The sequence below is a fragment of the Humulus lupulus genome, chromosome 2 (genome assembly GCF_963169125.1).
Source record: "Humulus lupulus chromosome 2, drHumLupu1.1, whole genome shotgun sequence".
NCBI classification, from domain to species: domain Eukaryota; kingdom Viridiplantae; phylum Streptophyta; class Magnoliopsida; order Rosales; family Cannabaceae; genus Humulus; species Humulus lupulus.
The window spans coordinates 95,215,203-95,234,339 of NC_084794.1; positions in this window are offsets into that span (position 1 = coordinate 95,215,203).

The following is a 19,137-nucleotide window of genomic DNA, read 5'->3' on the forward strand; positions in this document are numbered from 1 at the left end:
TCTCGTCTCGTCTCTCTGCCTCACGAAGTCTCCGTCTCTCAGCCTCATGAAGTCTCCATCTCTCACTCTCGTCTCGTCTCTCCGCCTCACGAAGTCTTCTCAACTCATCTCTGCCTCACGAAGACATGCTCCAGAGTGGAGCTCTTTCTCTGCCTCACGAAGTCACGCTCCAGAGTGGAGCTTCCTAATCTCCAACTCAGTAACTCTCTCTAATCTCCAACTCATCCCTTACCCTAATCTCTAAGGTTGAATCCTAATAACCCTTTACGCTTCCTCTCTCACACTCAGTAACTCTCTCTTGTTCTATCTTTCTCTCTTAGCTACTCTCTCGTTCAATCCTTCTTTCCTTCTCTCTGTTTGTTGCAGGTGTGTAACAAGGTGATGGGGGCCGTGGCTTGGGTCGTATGACAGGGAGGCTCGACTCGTGGGTCTATGGCGTGGCTCGCTCGTGGGTGTGATGGTGCTTGCGGCAGTGGGTCTATGACATGGCTCGACTGGTCTATCTTCCATCAGGTCTCAATCTTCCATCTCTGTATTTCCTTTTGTTTCTCAAGAAAATTCTTGGGGAAATTGGTTGTTTTGCAAGTTTGTACATTATTTTTTAATTATTTACAGGGTGTTACAATACTTTAGTAGTCTAATCAAAATTCTACATCCCAAAATCAGATACGATTTGGGGTTTGTAGATTCAAGTTGTTTTCGTGTTTATGTGAAAGTCAGATATGATTTGGGGTTTGGGATTTGAATATTGAGGTTGCTCATGGGTATTTCATTATGCTTACACTCCCTTGAATTTGTTCTCAATGTAAAGTGGCTAGAAAATCTGTATAAGAATATATATTGTCATCTGATTATGTTTATTTTTGTATGCACACCCATGTTAACATTATTAATTTATTCGTTAAAAAAAATTGGTGACATACCAAACCAGAAATCTACCAAACCAGAAATCTATGTCTCGTTATAGTCAGTTTGTCCCAAACCAGATGATGCCAATTAACTGAGTTCTGTACTGGACATAAATGTTGATATCCTTGTTTAATTTGGTATTTCTCATATACAAATTTCTGAGTGTCTAAAGTCTGAATCTGTTTTCCAGTACCAGCATGTTTTGCTTATTATTTATTGAAAAGAAGATGCTATCTTATATGAATTTATTTTTTGGCTTTCTTTTTAATAAAATGTTTTACTTGTTAATACTTAATTGCCCTTTCTTCTGATTCTGTTAATGTTCATGTCATATCAGAGAACTCTGTGTTTAAGTTGGAGATATAGGCACCATTATTACTAGAGAAAATTCTTATTGGGCAAGTTTGATCTTAAAGTTGGACTTTACTTTTATTTATTATTATTATTTTTATAATATGTTTAGTTAGAGATTAAAGCTTCATGGACTAGGTGATAGCACAAAAGGGCATTTGGTATAGTTTTTCCATTATGTAAATCAAAAGAAAGCTTTTGCTCAAGTTCACTCAATCTTCAAATGTGAGCAAGACTTGGTCTCTGATGTGAACAAATTATCATGCAAGTAATTGTAAAATCTCTTCAAACGTATAAAAATTCCACTCTTTAACCTTTGAAGGAGTGGGTTGTTATAAATCTATGGATATAAAATATATATATATATATCTCATTTTTATATTGCAAGACATTTCCATATTCATTATCTTCTCTCATTTTTGGGTTTTATTTATGTTTGTTCAAAAAACACTTCTACAGAGCACACTTAACTAAATACAAACTAAGTTTTATTTTGGTATTTTCTCGTTTTTTTTTTTATTTGAGTGGAGTGAGATTTTGAACTTGCACTAGGGTTTTATGTTTAGATGTTTATAAAGTCTGATGAGGCCGAAATGGTTTGCATTTTATAGGGGTTTGGGTTGATCTAGTTTTTGTGAAATTATGATTTTAGGGGTTTTATTTGGAGTAAGAAAGAAAGGAAATGTGGTGTTTTTTTTAAATGTACTTTTGCTAGAAATTGAAATTTATTGGGTTTGATTTGATCTTGGAATTGGCTCTTTTTTGCATAATCTTACTGAACTTTGATACTCAATTAAGCCCAACAGGTGTATGAATTTATGTTTAGTTTTTGGGGATAAAGGAAATAGAGAGAGATTTAGATATATCCCTTACCCCATGAGGCATGAGCCTTGAAATTTGGATTATTTTAGATTGTGTAGTTTTATAAGAAATGGAGATTGAACTAGTTAGAGTCTACGCTAAATAAGAACTGGGAGTTAGCAATGCTCATGTGTTGGAATCATTTTATGTTGATGAAAAGAAGATTATCTTCTCTTATTGGTTGTTTTTGTGTAGAATGGTGAGGAAGATTGTGAATTTGGATGTTATATGGTAATATGCATCTAGCTATACATGATATGTTTCTTGAATTTTGTTTGTCTTGTTCATGCAGCTTCTAATTGATGGTAACTTATTATTTTAATAACATAATTGCTGGTGCCTTTTGTGTGTTTATAATTTGTTTTTGTTTGCATATTGTAATGTGGTCCTAACAGCTTAAAACAATGGCCATGAGTACTTATCCCCAAAAAAATCAGAGCTCAATCTTGCCGTTCTCCTGACTCCGCTAAAAAATTGCATATTGCATTCAATTTACTTGATAAAAAATTCCTTTAATTCTTTAATTATTGAATACTTTTTCACCCATTACTTCTTCTCTCAGCCTTTCTTCTTCTCTAGTATCAAAATCAACCTCAAACACAAACATAACCCCAATTGTTGACCCCATTCATGTATCCTCTGCTTCTTCACACTCCTCTCCCAAACAGCCCAATTCCAGCTTCAATTACGCTTTCGCCAACTCCAGCGGCAACCCTCTTCTTTGAATTTTTCGATCCACTGAATCCAACATTGAAAGGGTTAGCTAGCTCAAAACTTCAATCACTGTATAAAGTTAAGTTCTTTTGGGGGTTTTGTAGTGAAGGGTCACTACTACATGTGGAAGAAACTAAATGAAATTATGAGATTTGGGTTTAGTCGATTTTCATGATAATTAAAGCTTGAATCTTTGGAAATAAAACTAGAAAATAGTATACTCAAATGGGTTATGAACCATGTTGAAAATGAAAAGAATTTCTAACTCTTTTGTTGTTGGGAAAGTGATTTTCGACTTCTGATTTTTGCACTTTTCGTAGTTGCAGGTTCATTGGCTGGTTCCCTCTTGTGCTTTCTCAATGTAATTTCTCTTCTCTACAAAATTATTGAAATACCATAGCCATTATTCAATTCATTTTAGTTATATTTAAGTGTAAGTTATAGTGATGAACATAAGTGTATTTGGTACTATATATAGTACATGAATACTCAGACTAAATTCAATCTTTGTAGGGTTGCATTTATATTGTTGATGCATATAAAGTTTACTGGAGTAGCTGTGTTAAAGGGATTCACGCTGGACAAATGGTTCTGCGGCTAGTTGAAGCAATTGGTAACTTTTCAACAGTTCTTTCCTTCTCTCAATGTGTATGCAATTATGTACTAAAACACACACACACAAGCAAATGAACAAGAAAAGAAATAACAGAGAAAAAAATGGAAAGATGTTTGTTTCCTTCTCCACTATCAATTATACAGTTACAACTTCATTCAATACAAGCTTGAGAAACACACTGAGAAGAGTATCCTTTGGAAGCCCTTTCGAGAAAACACCCTCTCAGCCCTGGCTTATCTTCTTTCACTCTTTCTCACTATTACAACTCCCAAGACTTGTTACAATTGATTATTACAAAGCTAAAAAACAATGTAATTGTGCCACTCTATTGATCCAAGTGGTTTATTTGAGGACTGATATTTGAACAGAAAACTGTCTCATTCCCTTGTTTTCTGGTCTTATCTTTTTCTCATTACGAGCTTCTTTTGCTAATAATGTAATCCAATGACACAGATGTTGTTGGTCTTTGGCATGGACTTATACGGGTTGTTTATAAGTAATGTGCCTCCTGATGTAGGTTCTGGGATTATAACAATCTTGCCAATATGTCAGAAGTCATGTGTGTTTGTTACTTCTTATTTCTAAAATCAAATTGCTTGTTTGGGTTTTGCTCTAATTATTAACACACTGTTGCAGGAGAAAAAAGCAAGTGAAAGGCAATCTTAATGCCCCAAAACGTATCACTACTCTGGGGGAGGCATAATCCTGGCTAGGTTTAATGGCTTATATTTCTTAAGTTGAGAGGTCAGGCCCATGGGTTGCTGCCATGAAATCTAGGGTTTGATTTCTCGTATGGACTTATATAGCAATTTGTCTGAGTGTAGGCTTTAGCGGAAGGGAAAATATGTGTGTGTGTGTGTGTTTACTCTTTAGTATTCTATATTCTCCAATAATCATTAAAATGTTTATAGAGTGAAAGTGCAAGGGAGTTACGAAGCAATGTAAAGTTTTCTCTGGACTTTTATTTGGAGAAACCAAAAGTTTAGAGGTTGTTGTTTGCTTAAATAGTGTTTTGACTCGACTTGCAAACCAGAGTCTAACTTATGCAATCATGACTTTAAAACCAGTTTGCAGAACATGCATATATGAGATGCTCTCGGATGAGGAGGTCGATTACTGTTCTGTATGCAAAATTGATTTTGGGCTGTCTTCCAGTGGAGAAACTCAGGTCAGTACTTTGTCTCTAGAGGCTGTAAATATAACCATTCCACTATATTTTTTTACCAGTTATTATTTCTTGTTTTCAGTTTCCCTTTATTTGAAAATAAACAGCAACTTAAGCTATGAAACTGTTTTTTTTTAACAGAATATACTTTTTCTCCCTTCTCCTACCAATTTTAGCATAAACAAGCGGGATGAAAGTTAAAGAGCGACAACCCTTATAAATGAAAATGTATTAAAGGCCAATTTTTGTTGTTAGCGTATTAATATATTAAAATTTACTATTAAAATAGTTGCATTGATTAACATTAATACAATTGTTAGTTTTGTTCTCTTAGTTTTGAAGTAAGCACAACATGTGAACTTGAGATATATGGAAACTAGTGATTTTTTGCTAATTGTGGCCATTGCAACTTGCAAAGCTATTGAGTGTTGAAATTTTTGACTTAATTACTTGTGTTAATACAGGGTTGCCTACAAAATAATCAGACAACTCTGGAATGGACTCTTTTTCCTTGGATACATATTTGAAACCAAGTATGCCTCTCTTTCCGTCCACATATTAAAAGAGGTTTATTAGTCACTCCATTGGGACTGCATTCATACTGTTAACTCTTTTTTCTAGACTTTTCTTTGAACTTTCTTTGTTTCATGTACAAACCTTGTTGTTTCTTTTTCATAGTTTAGTTAGCAAGAGAGTAAATAAAAGGTTGTGCTTTTTATGATTGTTGTAGTTTAATTTGATGAATGTGTATATATGTCTATTTGCTAACTCAGGTAGCTGGAATTTATAGTGGTTATCTCTTGTATATTTCTCTGAATTGGTATATTTTTTGAGTTATTTTATTTTGTTTCTTAGTCATTGAGTTGTTATAATATATGGCTTGAGTGTATTCTAGTTTCTTGTTTGGCCTTTTATTTTCTTGAGTTATTTGATTCCTTCTAGCTTTTCCTTTATTCTAAAATTGTTTAGAGAGCAATATAAGGGAATTATTTTCTAAGTAGTTTCAAAGAGCAACAATAGAAATAGAAAACAAATTAAGAAAACAGGGCATAAAAAACAACTAGATGATTCTTTTTACTGCAATATGCGGAAACTTTTCGTTTGAGCAGTAGTTTTTATTCCCCTGCCCCATAAGTTATTCTCATAAAACTGCTCTTGGCAATATGTGGAAACTCTCATGAAACTCAGAAAGTAGAATTTGGTATGGAGATTAAGAAAGTGTTCCTTACAGAATAACTGCTCTTGGCTCTCATATTTTTGTGTGTATGTGTGTGTGTGCATATAATTTAAATAAATGAAGAAAAACAGAGGAAGAGAAAACTGTATCTTGTAAGGTATATGTTGTAACAGGGCTGTGTGATCTATTTGGAGAAATATAACTATAAAATTTCTCTAACCTGGGCTAAATACATGTTAGTTTGGATTCCAAGTGGGTTAATGAAATCTTTTACAGGTCTTTGTTAATTTTTAAGCATCTCCATTTTTTTTGTCTTTAGCACATATAATCATTAAGCTGTGCAAAATAGCTAGTGGTATGAGGTTCATCTCATCTGATGTTCATGCATATCTATGTAATAATCTATTTGGTTTTAAGGGAAATAATATGTGTCTAATGTCCATATGTACTGTTTTAGGTTTAGATCACTTCCAGGACTTGTCAACCAGACCCAAAGGGATATCATAGAATGTGAGAATTTTGTCTTCCAGACAAGTGCACAAAGGATGGTGAATTGAAGGATGGAGCAAGTTTCATGCATGGTTTACTTTTGTGTATCTTGTAATGTTTTTGTTTTTCATTTTTGAAGTAAAAAATGTTCAAGAAACTTTATTGTGTTATTCTTTCAAACTTAAGTTAGAACTAAGATCTCATGAAATAGACACATTCATAGTTTGAATTAGTTATTGTTTAATGTAATACTTATTGTTTATCAATATATTGAGAATTACATTTTATGATTAATTTTGATTTTTTTTATCAAAATACAATAATGAAAATCTTTTAATTAAAAAAAAAACTTATAAGTACTCTTATCACAATAAAAAACCTTAATATGTTATGATTTAGAAACATATTATAAGTGTAACAAATTGTTATGATTTATATAATATAACAAACTAAAAACGTTATCAAAATAATCAAATGTAACAGTTGAAAAGTGTTATGCAAAAAGTATAATATTAAACTTCAAATTTATAACCAAATACTCTAACTAAATGTTATTATTTGAATATTATAGCGACTAAAAATGTGTTATTGAATAGTTTAAGATAACATCGAACATAACATTCGAATACTGTTATAGAAAAGACAGGACTTTTAATAACAGGGGCTACGTTAGCATTTTCAGAAGCGTTATCAATACTCCCGGTTAGCAGTTTTTAAGTGTTATGAATATTGTTTTTTCTTGTAGTGAATAAATGGTAACATCAATGATGAAGTTTACATGGAACAACCATAAGGGTTTGTTCTAAGAGTAAGTGAACATAAGGTGTGTAAGCTTGTTAAATCATTATATAGTAAAAACAAGCACCAAAACAATGGCAAGAGAAGTTTGATGAAGCTAATGTTTTGAATGGGTTTAGACACAATAGTGCGGACAAGTGCTTGTACTTAAAGACTTGATGATTATTTCATCCTAGTGTTTGTATATGTTGAAGATATATTGATATTAAGTAATTTCATGTATATTAGAAACGAAGAGATTTCTATCTTCTACCTTCAAAATAAAAGGCGTTGGAGAGGACAATACCATACTTGGTATCAAGGTTAGAAGAAATGTGGATGGTTATGCCTTAGGTCAAACTCAATATATTGATAAGATGCATGACAAGTTTGGTAATCTTTATAGGAAAGAGGCAAGCATGTCATTTGATTCAAGCCAAAAGCTTGAAAAGAATGAAAGGAGAGTGGTATCTCAAATAGATTATGCAAGTGAAATAGGGATTTTGATGTATGCCTCTCAGTGTACAAGAGTGGATATTGCATTTGTCGTTAGTAAACTAAGTAGGTTTACTAGAAATCGAAGTATCAAACATTGGAATGTCATAGAAAGGGTTTTTGGATACCTTAAAAGGACCAAAGATATGTACCTCAAATATTCAAAATTTCCTAAGATACTTGAGAGATATTGCAGTGTAAGTTGGATATCCAGTGTATGAGAAAGGTTGCTTAAATAGTTTTAATAGTTGATTTATATGTTGCTATATACACTACTTTAGAGTTTAAAAGGTTGATTAAATAGTTTTAATAGTTTCTTCAAGTGTTGCTATATAGAGTTGCTTAACAAATTGTTTTATGGGTTATTTTGGAGTTCAAGGGTTTCTTAACATTTTGCTAGATAAGACTGCTTAGGAGTTTCAAGGGTTTTTTTATATGTTGCTTATATGGATTTTGCTGAACATGTTGTTTAAGAGTTGCTTTATATGTTTCTTATGTAGATTGGGGCTACTGGACAGGTTGCTTAGGGGTTTCCTTAGAGTTTCACGGGTTGCTCAAATAGTTTTAATAGTTGCTTTATATATTTCTATGTAGGCTGTTTTAGAGTTTCAAGGGATGCATAAATAGTTTTAATAGATTCTTTATGTGTTGTTATATAGAGTTGGATAACAAATTGTTTTATAGATTGTTTTGAATTTTCAAGTGTTTCTTAACATTTTTCTAGATAGGATTGCTTAGGAGTTTCAGGGGTTAATGTAGATATTTCTTATAAGGATTATATGTTGCGGGAAATGTTGCTTAAGAGTTGCTCTATATGTTGCTTATGAAGATTGTGGGTTGTTGGACAAGTTGCTGAAGAGTTGCTTTAGAGTTTCAAGGGTTTCTCAAATAGTTTAAATGGTTGCTTTATATATTGCTCAAAAAGATTGTGGATTGTTGAACATGTTGTTTAAGAGTTGCTTTGTATGTTTCTTATGTAGATTGTGGGTTACTGGACAGGTTGCTTAAGGGTTGTCTTAGAGTTTCACAGGTTTCTGAAATAGTTTAAATAGCTACTTTATATGTTGCTATATATGTTGTTTTAGAGTTTCAATGGTTGATTCAATAGTTCTAATAGTTTCTTCATGTGTTTCTATATAGAGTTTCTTAGCAAATTGTTTTATGAGTTATTTTGGAGTTTCAAGAGTTTCTTAACATTTTGCTAGGTAGGGTTGCTTAGGAGTTTCAAGGGTTGTTGTATATGCTGCTTATAAGGATTGTGAGTTGTTGAACAGGTTGCTTAAGAGTTTATTTATACGTTGCTTGTGAAGATTGTGGGTTGCTGGACAAGTTACTTAAGTGTTGCTTTAGAGTTTCAAGGGTTGCTTAAATAATTTTAATTCATATGTTGCTTTAGAGTTTAGATTTGCTTAACAAATTGTTTTATGGGTTGTTTTTGAGTTACAGGGGTTTCTTAACATTTTTCTATATTGAGTTGCTTAGGAGTTTCAGGGTTGCTGTATATATTTCTTAACAAAGTTATATTTAGGGTAAATTTCCCATTTTTTTACTTCCCTTTTTTAGTTTATTTATTGATGCCTTTAATTTAAGTTTAGCTTCTTTTCTAGTGAGTATCTATCTCTTTCACAATATAATAGACATTTGATTTGGCCTTAACCCGTAAGACTTTTTTTTTTATTCCATGAATGTCTTCATGAGTTATCTATTACATTAAAAAGCATTCTACTAGCTGCCCAACATATGACACCTTATTTTAATCGTATCTTAATTGGACCCGAAATCTGAAACAATCTGTGTTTGGGATTTTTTTTTCATAGAGGAAGCAATGCATCATACTCCACATGGGCCCATACTATATAACATTTAATCATATCACATGCTTTCCATACAAGACAAGCTTGTTTTCGTGTTGAGAGTTCAGATTCACATCCTCACATTCATCAAGATAGGCCCAACTGAATTTGATCAATTATTCATTGTTAGATATAAGTAAGTTCAATGTAAATTAGAAGGATAATATTCTTAAAAAAAGGCCAGTCAAGTTGAGTTTCTCTTTGATTAAGTAATACAAGATATCATCTACAACAAAAAAAAAAAAGTAAAACTAATACTATGTCGTTGGCCTTTGAGACCTCAACCAAATTAATTGTTGAGATCCTTTTATAGTCATCAAAGCAACTACATTATTGTCATTCTTGAGAGAATAAAAGTCGGTTGTCCTCATTTGTGTCCCCAGCCTGTCCCACCACTAATAATTTGACATGTGGCAAATTAAAATTAATTAAAAATGTGCTAACAGACGTTAATTATCCAACAAACATTTAATATTCCTATTTTTTCTTCATCTTTCTCTCTTTTGCTTGCGATTGAATATTATTGATTCACCGCAATTCTCCTTCGGGCATCTAATTTTGCAAAAAATAGGACTACTAAAATTTTGTTTGTAAAATTCTACATGTCAAATTATTAATGGTTGGACAGACTAGGGAAAAACAAATGGGGACAACAAATTTTTATTCTTCTTGAGAACATTAACAACTTTTATAAATTCCATTTCATCCAACCCTTGAAATTTCTCAATGCACTTATGGTGTTGTGTTTTCTCACTAATTGCTTTTCTTTGCACAACTTTTAACTTAGGTGAGGAAATCCCACTAAAAGATCTTTGATCATTCTCCTCTCTCGGGTGAATCTCTATTTTACTTTTGCAAGTGAATTTTAATGGTGTGTTGCTTTTAACTTACATCCTGTAAAATATGATGTGAGAACGATAGTGAAGTAAGGATTGGTTTCTATTCAATGGTAGCAACAATATATATTGAAATTCACATAGCTAGTGTAGAATAATTTGAGTTTTAGTTTGGTTGTACTTGTTATGTATGATTATTTATTGTTGACTTATTATAAAATATGAGTTATATATGTTGGCGGAGAGTGAGATAACACTATCTCAAAATATAGAATCTACACAAAATATGGATTGACAGAGACTAACAAATAATTAAGAAAAAACTTGCAAACCCAAGTAGATGGATGATTTTCTTCTACCTCGATGAAGCTTCAAAACCGTATGCAAAACCACCACTTTGAGCAAACCTTTAGAACAAAGAAAAATCACAAATCCAAGGCTTATACACGGTGCAAAACGTTGTCCTAATACTCTATTTCCTAGCCACCATAGATGCTTGAGGCCTTCTCTTGAGGAAATGAGGATCGAGATTGAACAAGCCTTTAACTCACAAAGTTAACTCTTTTCATTGAGAGTTCTTGGAGCTAGAGAGAGATGGTAGAAAGAGATTGAAGAGAATGATCAAGTCTTTCAAAACACTATTTTGACACTTATATAGAGTAGGCACCGTCATTAGGTCTAACCAATAAGATTAGACTTGTAAAACACGTCATTAAGAGCATTTCACGTAACTTGTACATACTACAGTAGGCAACGCGTCGCCTGCATGCAGGTGATGTATCTCCTACTAGGCAATAAGTCACCTATATGAAGGTGATGAATCACCTAGTAGGATTTTTTGAAACCCTAAGCATCAGGCGATGCTACGCCTCTTGGGTGGCGATGTATTGCCACCCTCTCTGTTTTTGGACACTTCCAAAGGTCCTAAAAATGCTCTAAATGCTACAAAACTTTTTAAGAACCCTTAGATACCTTCATCATCAGTTTGGACCCAAAAATGTATTTTTAAAGTGCCTACAATTGAAGCTCAAGTTTCACATCTTTACTATGTGAAATTTACTTAGTGTTTATACCTTGCTTTTATTTTAACACTTATATTTTGTATTTAACCAATCATAAGATCCCCCCACTTGGTTAAATACAAGCCTCATTCTCTTGCTTAAAATAGTTTTGGTGCATAAAATAAAGTTCATTTAAGTTTGAACTTTACCTTAGTGAAAATACCACAAAGTCCTATCGAAATCATTAGTTTCTTAAAATCTTAAACCAAGTATTCCATATGAGAAAACTTGCGATACCTCACACAGCTCCACAACATCTTTTTTTTTTTCACTTTCTCGCTTAGCACTATCATGGTCATGTGCTCATCTCTTCATGAACTTTTCGAGGAGAAATTCCAACTCCCATGAAAGGCAGCACCACCTCTAAGTCCACATAGATGAAGTTCTTACAACATTTTTGCTACCTTTATATATGCTTGTTACACTGAACTGAACTTCATTAAAATCCCTACGCTTAACCCTAACTCTGTAGCAACCAACACTAACCATCTCAGATGTAACTCATCATAAATTCTAGTGTTGAAACTATTCACTTATCAATGACTTGTTCTTACCCATTGAACTCTTTCTCTTGATTTGTACAAGTTTAGAGTTGGGTTGTCATCATTGGTGAATCTATTATTCTAGGAGTTTCAATCCTGTCCCTTTTGCAGTAGAACTTACTAATCTTCGCACAAGACGTTTTATTAATTGATCAACTAAGTTCTCACTTGTCTTAATATATGAGATCGATACGATTCCACCTTGAATCAATTGTCTCACATATTCATTTCTTAGATTAATATGTCTAGACTTTCCATTATACACACTATTATATGCTTTAGCAAGTGCGGATTGGCTATCACAGTATATTAAAATTTTTGATACCATATCTACGGTTAAAGGAATATCAATCATGATGAAATTCCTTAGCCACTCTGCCTCTTTGTCAGTTGCTGCTAAAGTTATAAACTCTGCCTCCATGGTTGAGTGTGATATTCAAGTTTGCTTCTTGGAGCCCCAAGAGATTGCACCTCCTACAAGAGAAAACACCCAACCAGTGGGGGAGAGATTATCTCCAACTTCCAATATCTAATTAGCATCGAAATATCCTTCAAGTATCTTTGGAAAGTTGTCTAGTGAAGACTATACTCTTTGGTCTCCTTAAGATAACCAAGAACTCTCTCAATAGCTTTCAATGCTTAATACTTGGATTGCTAGTAAACATGCTAAGTTTACTAACTGCATATGCAATATCTGCTCTTACACAATGAACGATGTACATTAGGCTTCCTACTACACTTCCATATTCTAATTGAGCCACCGCTCTACCTCCATTCTTTTCAAACTTCATGTTTGAATCAAATGGTGTATGTTCCTCTTTGATTTTGAGATGACTTAATTTGTCGAGCACTTTCTCAACATAGTGGGTTTGACTCAACACAAAACCCCCAATATTCCTTCTAACTTTGATACCTAGAATGGTATTCCTTTTATGTCATTATTCAAAATCAACATATCATCTACATATAGACACACAAGTATGACATAGTCACCACAAGTCTTAGAGTATAAGAACTTGTCCGTATTATTGTGTCTAAAACCATTAGAAACAATGACTTTATCAAACTTATCATGCCATTATTTTGACCTTGTTTGAAACCATATAATGATTTGACAACTCTACACACTTTATGTTCATTTCCCTGAAGAACAAAACCCTCTAATTGTTCCATATAAACCTCCTCCTTGAGATCCCCATTTACGAATGTTGTTTTGACATCCATTTGGTGAACATAAAGGTTATATATAAATGATAAGACAAACAACAATCTTATAGAAGTAGTTCTTACTGCTGGTGCATATGTGTCAAAGTAATTTTTTCCCTCCCTTTGTTTGAATCATTTGGCTACTATCCTAGCCTTGAAGGTTTCTATAGTGCCATGACTATAGTATTTCTTTCTAAATACCAATTTGTAGGCAATTGGTTTAGACCCCTTTGGAATGTCAACCGATTCCCAAGTCTGGTTTGACATAATCGAATCCATTTCATCATTAATTCCCTCCTTCCAAAAAGCAAAGTCTCTTGAGGACATTGCTTCTTTGAAAGTTTTGGGATCATCTTCTACTTGAAGTACTATTGGATGTTTTCCAGTAACTTCCTCAGTATCAACTTAAACAAGGTATAATGTCTCTATTTGAGAACACTTCTCACTTGATCACAAATTTTTGACTCTTTGATTCTTTCTAAGCAATTGAGGTTGGTCACCAACTATTTTAGGAGTCTCCTCATGAGGCTCTCTAATTTGAGTTGGTTCTAACTTATTGTCATCGCATGACATGTTCTCAATCAACTCAACCTCTCTTTATTCAATTATTATATTAGACTCAAATTCTAATAATCTATAAGCTTTGCTTGTTTAGGCATAACCCACAAATGCACATCTTGGACCTAACTTTGTCCTTTTAGGATTGGTGCTCTTGCAATAAGCAAGAAACCCCCACTCTTTAAGATAATCAATGTTTAGTTTCTTTCATTTCCATAATTCACATGGAGAATATTATTTTTCTTCACGAGAATACGATTTAAAAGATGACAAGCAGATAGCAAAGTGTCAGCGCACAAACTAAAATTCAATTTAGAGTGTATTAGCATAGCATTAATCATATCAATAAATTTTCTATTTTTTCTTTCCGCTATACCATTTTGTTGTGGAGTATAAGGGGTTGTACATTCATGAATTATTCCATGCTCTTCACAAAACAAGTTAAATTCATTTGAAAAATATTCACCACCCCTATCACTTCTAAGCACTTTAATTTTCCTTTCAACATCAAATGTTTCATCTTTATTCTTAAGAAAATATACATATGTGAACCTAGAGAAATCATCAATCAAAGTAATAAAATATCTACTTCCTCCTTTAGTCAACATTCCATTAAGATCACATAAATCACTATGTATTAAATCTAACAACTTAGAATTTCTTTTAACACTAGGAAAATATTTCTTTACCATATTAGATTTAACACAAAATTCACATTTATCATGCTCAACATTATCACAATCAATTAATCCACCTTTGATAGCCCTTTTAATTATGCTAAATCCTATATGTGCAAGTCTAACATGCCACAAATTAATAGAATTTCAGTCAAGCATATGACAAGAAGAAGAAGAAACTTTATTGTTAACATTGTCAATTGAATTACAAAGTTTGAATATCCCATCACAAGTATATCCTTTTCCCACAAAAATATTATATTTTGACAAAATCATCTTGTCGGAATCTATCACAACCTTGGTTCTCAATTTACTAAGACTCACAAGGTCTTTACTCATTTCCAGTACATACAAAACATTGGTGAGTAGAAACTTCTTGTCGGATGTGAAAAAAAAAATCAATGGTTCCCTTTCTTTCAACCTTGGACTTTTTCTCATTCCCCACTTGTATCTCACTTCCTTCCTTTGAAGATTCAAAGGTCTTGAAAAAAGTTCTATCATAGGTAACATGAATGGTGGCACAAGTATCATACCACCACCCACTCATTTTTCCATGAATGTCATTAACTTCGCTTCGTATCATACCATCATATTCTGGTATCTTTGAAATCAATTTGCGAATTCCTTTGATTTAGGAAAACAGCCAGCCAGATGGATTCTATGTCGACAGAAAAGGAAACTGATGAGTCAGAAACGTAATCAGTTTTATCTGGCAGAACGAACATGGTCATTTCTTTTGACCATGTTCATTTTCGACACCTTCTTTATTTCAAGAATAGACATAATCCCATATAATCCCTGAAAATAATCTCAAGATATTTGCACAATATATTTTTACCAAAAATTGATTATTTGAGATAAATAAGGCAACAAATATATTCACACTTAAATATCTTTTCACATTACAAAACCAGCTAAAAATATTGCCGATAAAACCGAAAATCAATATAAAGATATGCTACTGATTTTTCTTTAAATAATTAAAATATTTTGTCTAAATTTATGTTTAGCCAGAAGGGATTTTACAATCTCCCCCTTTGGCAACATGATAGACAAGAATATTTTAAGTGTTTATTTTGAAAAGATCCTGCAAGACAAGACAAGTTAGAGCAAATAGCAAAAAGCAATGGATTGCTCCCCCTACGAAAATTATCACAAATGTAACAAGGATCAAAAAATGCAATTCAATTATAGCATGACTCCCCCTGCGAAAAGCAATTCAAATGTGACTGATCAAAATGAACCACAATTACTCCCCCTTGTTGTCTAGCAAGAAGCCAAAGGAGTAACCCAAAAACAAAAAGACAGTAAGAAAGCGTTCTTTTACAATTTATTATTAAAAAAAGAAAAGAGCAAAATAAAACTAAATGGACTCAGTTGGAAGGACCGGCTGCAAAGTGAGACACCATGGTTGAGAGACAACTCTTGAGGCTGATCACTTCTGTTTGAACAGATTCCAGGGTGGCCTTGACACCAGCGAGTTCAGCAGCAACAGAATCAGCATCGCCAGCCTTGAGAGCAATCCCTTTAGTTGCTTTGACAGATGAAGGTTCCTTCTTGAGTTTGTAGTCTGCTCTGGCACTAGGAGGAGTCAAGATCTCATATTCCAAGCAAAGAGGCTTTTGAGAATCAAGCAACTTGTAGATCAAATGGGGAAACACCAAATATTGACCTTACTTTTTGGCATTCCCTAAGGCAGTGATCTGGTCAAAAATGAGAGAGGCAAGATCAACTTGGAGACCAGTTCCAACTTTGTACAGAAAGAAGGACGTGTCAAAAGTAATGGTGGAGGTATGAGTAGTGGAAATCCAATTGGAGGTGGCAAATTTGTGAAGCACAGCATAGTAATGAGTAAGATCGGTTACTTTGAGAACTGAGTGAGGTTCCCAAACCATATTTTGTCCCACCAACTCTGAAAGCACCTTATCTTTGTTAAACTCCACAGCAACATTATCAACAGAAAGAGGCAAATTAAGAACCTTGGCAATTTCAGCAGCATTGAACAAATACCAATTCCCTCGGACATAAACTTGTCCAAACATGAAAGACTTCCTATCAAATAGATCATCATTGAGATTGGCAAAGAATTCTTGAACAACTCTAGGAACGAAACCATCCAGCCCGATTAAAGAACCTAACCACCCCCGATCCTCAATATTTTTTATGACCCCAAACACTCTATGAGCCGAGAATGAAAAAATTTTCTCACAGATAAAATCACAATGCACATAATGCTTCGTATTTTTCTCATTGTCATTGAAACAAAAATTCAGAGAGTGAGCCTTAAAGGAAGAACCTGGAGAGACTTTGGGACCCAAATGAGACTTGGTGCGAATCTCAGGAATTTTCACAGATTTCTTGCCCTTTGGTGAAACAGGAGGGTCCTCTGATGGGTCAGATTCGTCTTCAGACCCAACATTTTCCTCAAGAGAGGGCTCGTCTTCAAGGGGATCTTCATCAGAGGGTACACAATCTGAAGAAGGGTCAGATTCAGAAGAAGAACAAGGTGGAGGAATTTTCTTTACCTTTGACCTAAACTTGGAACGAGGAGTGGAACCCACGGGAGATGAAGCTTTCAGCATGGAATCAAAAGGATCAGGTCCTTTGGAACGAGGAGATTTTCGAGAAGAAGAGACCTGGAACCAACCTTTGCTTTTCTTCTTGGGTGCATGCACATCAGGTGACTCAGAGGAATCAGAATGGGCTTTGGCAAGAACACGGTCATGATCAGAGACATCCTCTGATGGAGAAGCTCGGCCCCTTTTGGAAGACCCTGGGACAGAGGCGAGTGGAGCCGCCGATGTAGGAGGTTCAGTCGGAACTTTGGGGGCTTCAAGGTCCGGAATGACCATGGCTTTGCTCGTGGTGATGGAACCATCAATGTGGATTGGATGAGACAAGGTACTCTTCCGAACTTTCTTCTTGGTGAGGGAAGGAGATGCAGTCAACAAACCACCCACTGACTTGACAGACCGAGAGCCACTTCCTCTGGTTCTCACCATTGTTGAGGGAAAAAACTGTCAAGGAAAAACAAAGAACCAGAAAAAAAGAAGAATGGAGACGGTTGAAGTATTGGGCCCAAGGAAATCCGAATATAAAGACAGAGAAAGGTAGGGATTTGATCTTTAATTCCTTTATTTGACAATTAAAAAGGATAAACACTTTTGGAAAGTACACACCAAATATCTCAATAATAACTGCCAACAATAGGGCACGACACAAATTGGGAAACAAGCCAAAAGTGGAAACATTTGATCTTAATAAAATATGAGATAAGGACAAAAACAATCGAGATACAACTTACCCTTTTTGACACACGCAGATTTGATTTCCCTAAAAAAGAAATATAAATATATTATTATGTAATTATTTTTTTTATTTTATTTTTTATATTATATAAAGTAATATAACTGAATGTACCAAAAAAAAATATCTCATTTTTTACTAGTGCTCAATGTCTTCGTGCCCTTGCATGTGGAGAAAGAAACAATCATTATATCAAAATACATCTTTACTATAAGGTTTAGAAAATATATTTAATATAAATCATGCTTTTATTTTTCAAAATAAGATATCACAAAACAATTAATCCAATCACAAAAAATATTTCACTCAAATCAATCAGTGTGTATGAGACTTACAAATTTTTCCCAACAGTATACTTTAAGCATTTGTGTGTGATTGTGAAAGCAGAGATCATTGCCCTGTATGGAAATTTTTAGCCTTTTTCAGGGACATTGCCCTATGTGGCAATTTTTAGCCTTTTTCTGAATGAGAAACCAAATTAGACGCTTTCACACTATACTGAAGGCTGCATTTATCAGTGGTAGCGTATCTTCTACGTAATTTTTAGTTACATAGTTCCAACTTACTCAAAGATAGAATTTTACACAACAGTGTAGGTAGCTCTATTCTAAGATGGAGCTTTGAAATACTTTTCAAGGATCAAATGCTCACACACAAAGACACAGATTGAATTGAAGAAATATTAATTGGAGGGACTGTTTGTTTTTTGAATTTTATTTTAAAGAAAAATAGCATGAAATATATTAACTATAATTTCTAACCTAAAGTAAAAATATATTTTGACAAAATGATTGAGACTTTTTTGGTGAGCAAGGACAAGGAGACATCACACAACTTTTTCAAGCACAGGGATAAGGTACAGTACAAAACAAATTAATTGGGACAAACCCCCAAGGATTTCATGAGGGAATCAAACCTGACTGTATCAAGGGCTTTTGTAAAATTATCTGCAAGCTGCTTGTCAGTCTAAATATATTCTAAGATCAAAGTTTTATTTTCAACAAGTTCCCTTATAAAATGATGACGAATGTCAATGTGTTTAGTGCGAGAGTGTTGAACATGATTTTTTGAGATATTAATAGCACTAGTGTTATCACAGAAAATAGTCAAAGTTTTAAGATCAAACCCATAATCTTTCATCATTTGTTTCATCCACAATAATTGCGTAGAACAGCTTCCTGCAGCTATGTACTCGGCCTCAGCAGTTGACAGAGAAATTGAATTTTGTTTCTTGTTATGCCAAGAAACCTGATTGTTTCCCAGATAAAAACATCCACCACATGTACTATTTCTGTCATATGCATTGCCTGCCCAATCAACATCACTAAAACAAACAAGGTTAGAGTTTGTTTCCTTTGAGTACAAAATTCCATATTCCTGAGTACCATTCACATAACGAATGATTCGCTTTACAGCTGTCACATGTGATTCCACAGGATCTCCTTGATATCGAGCACATACCCCCACACTGTAGCTTATATCAGGACGACTGGCTGTGAGATACAGAAGACTTCCAATCATGCTTCTGTACAAGGTTGGATCAA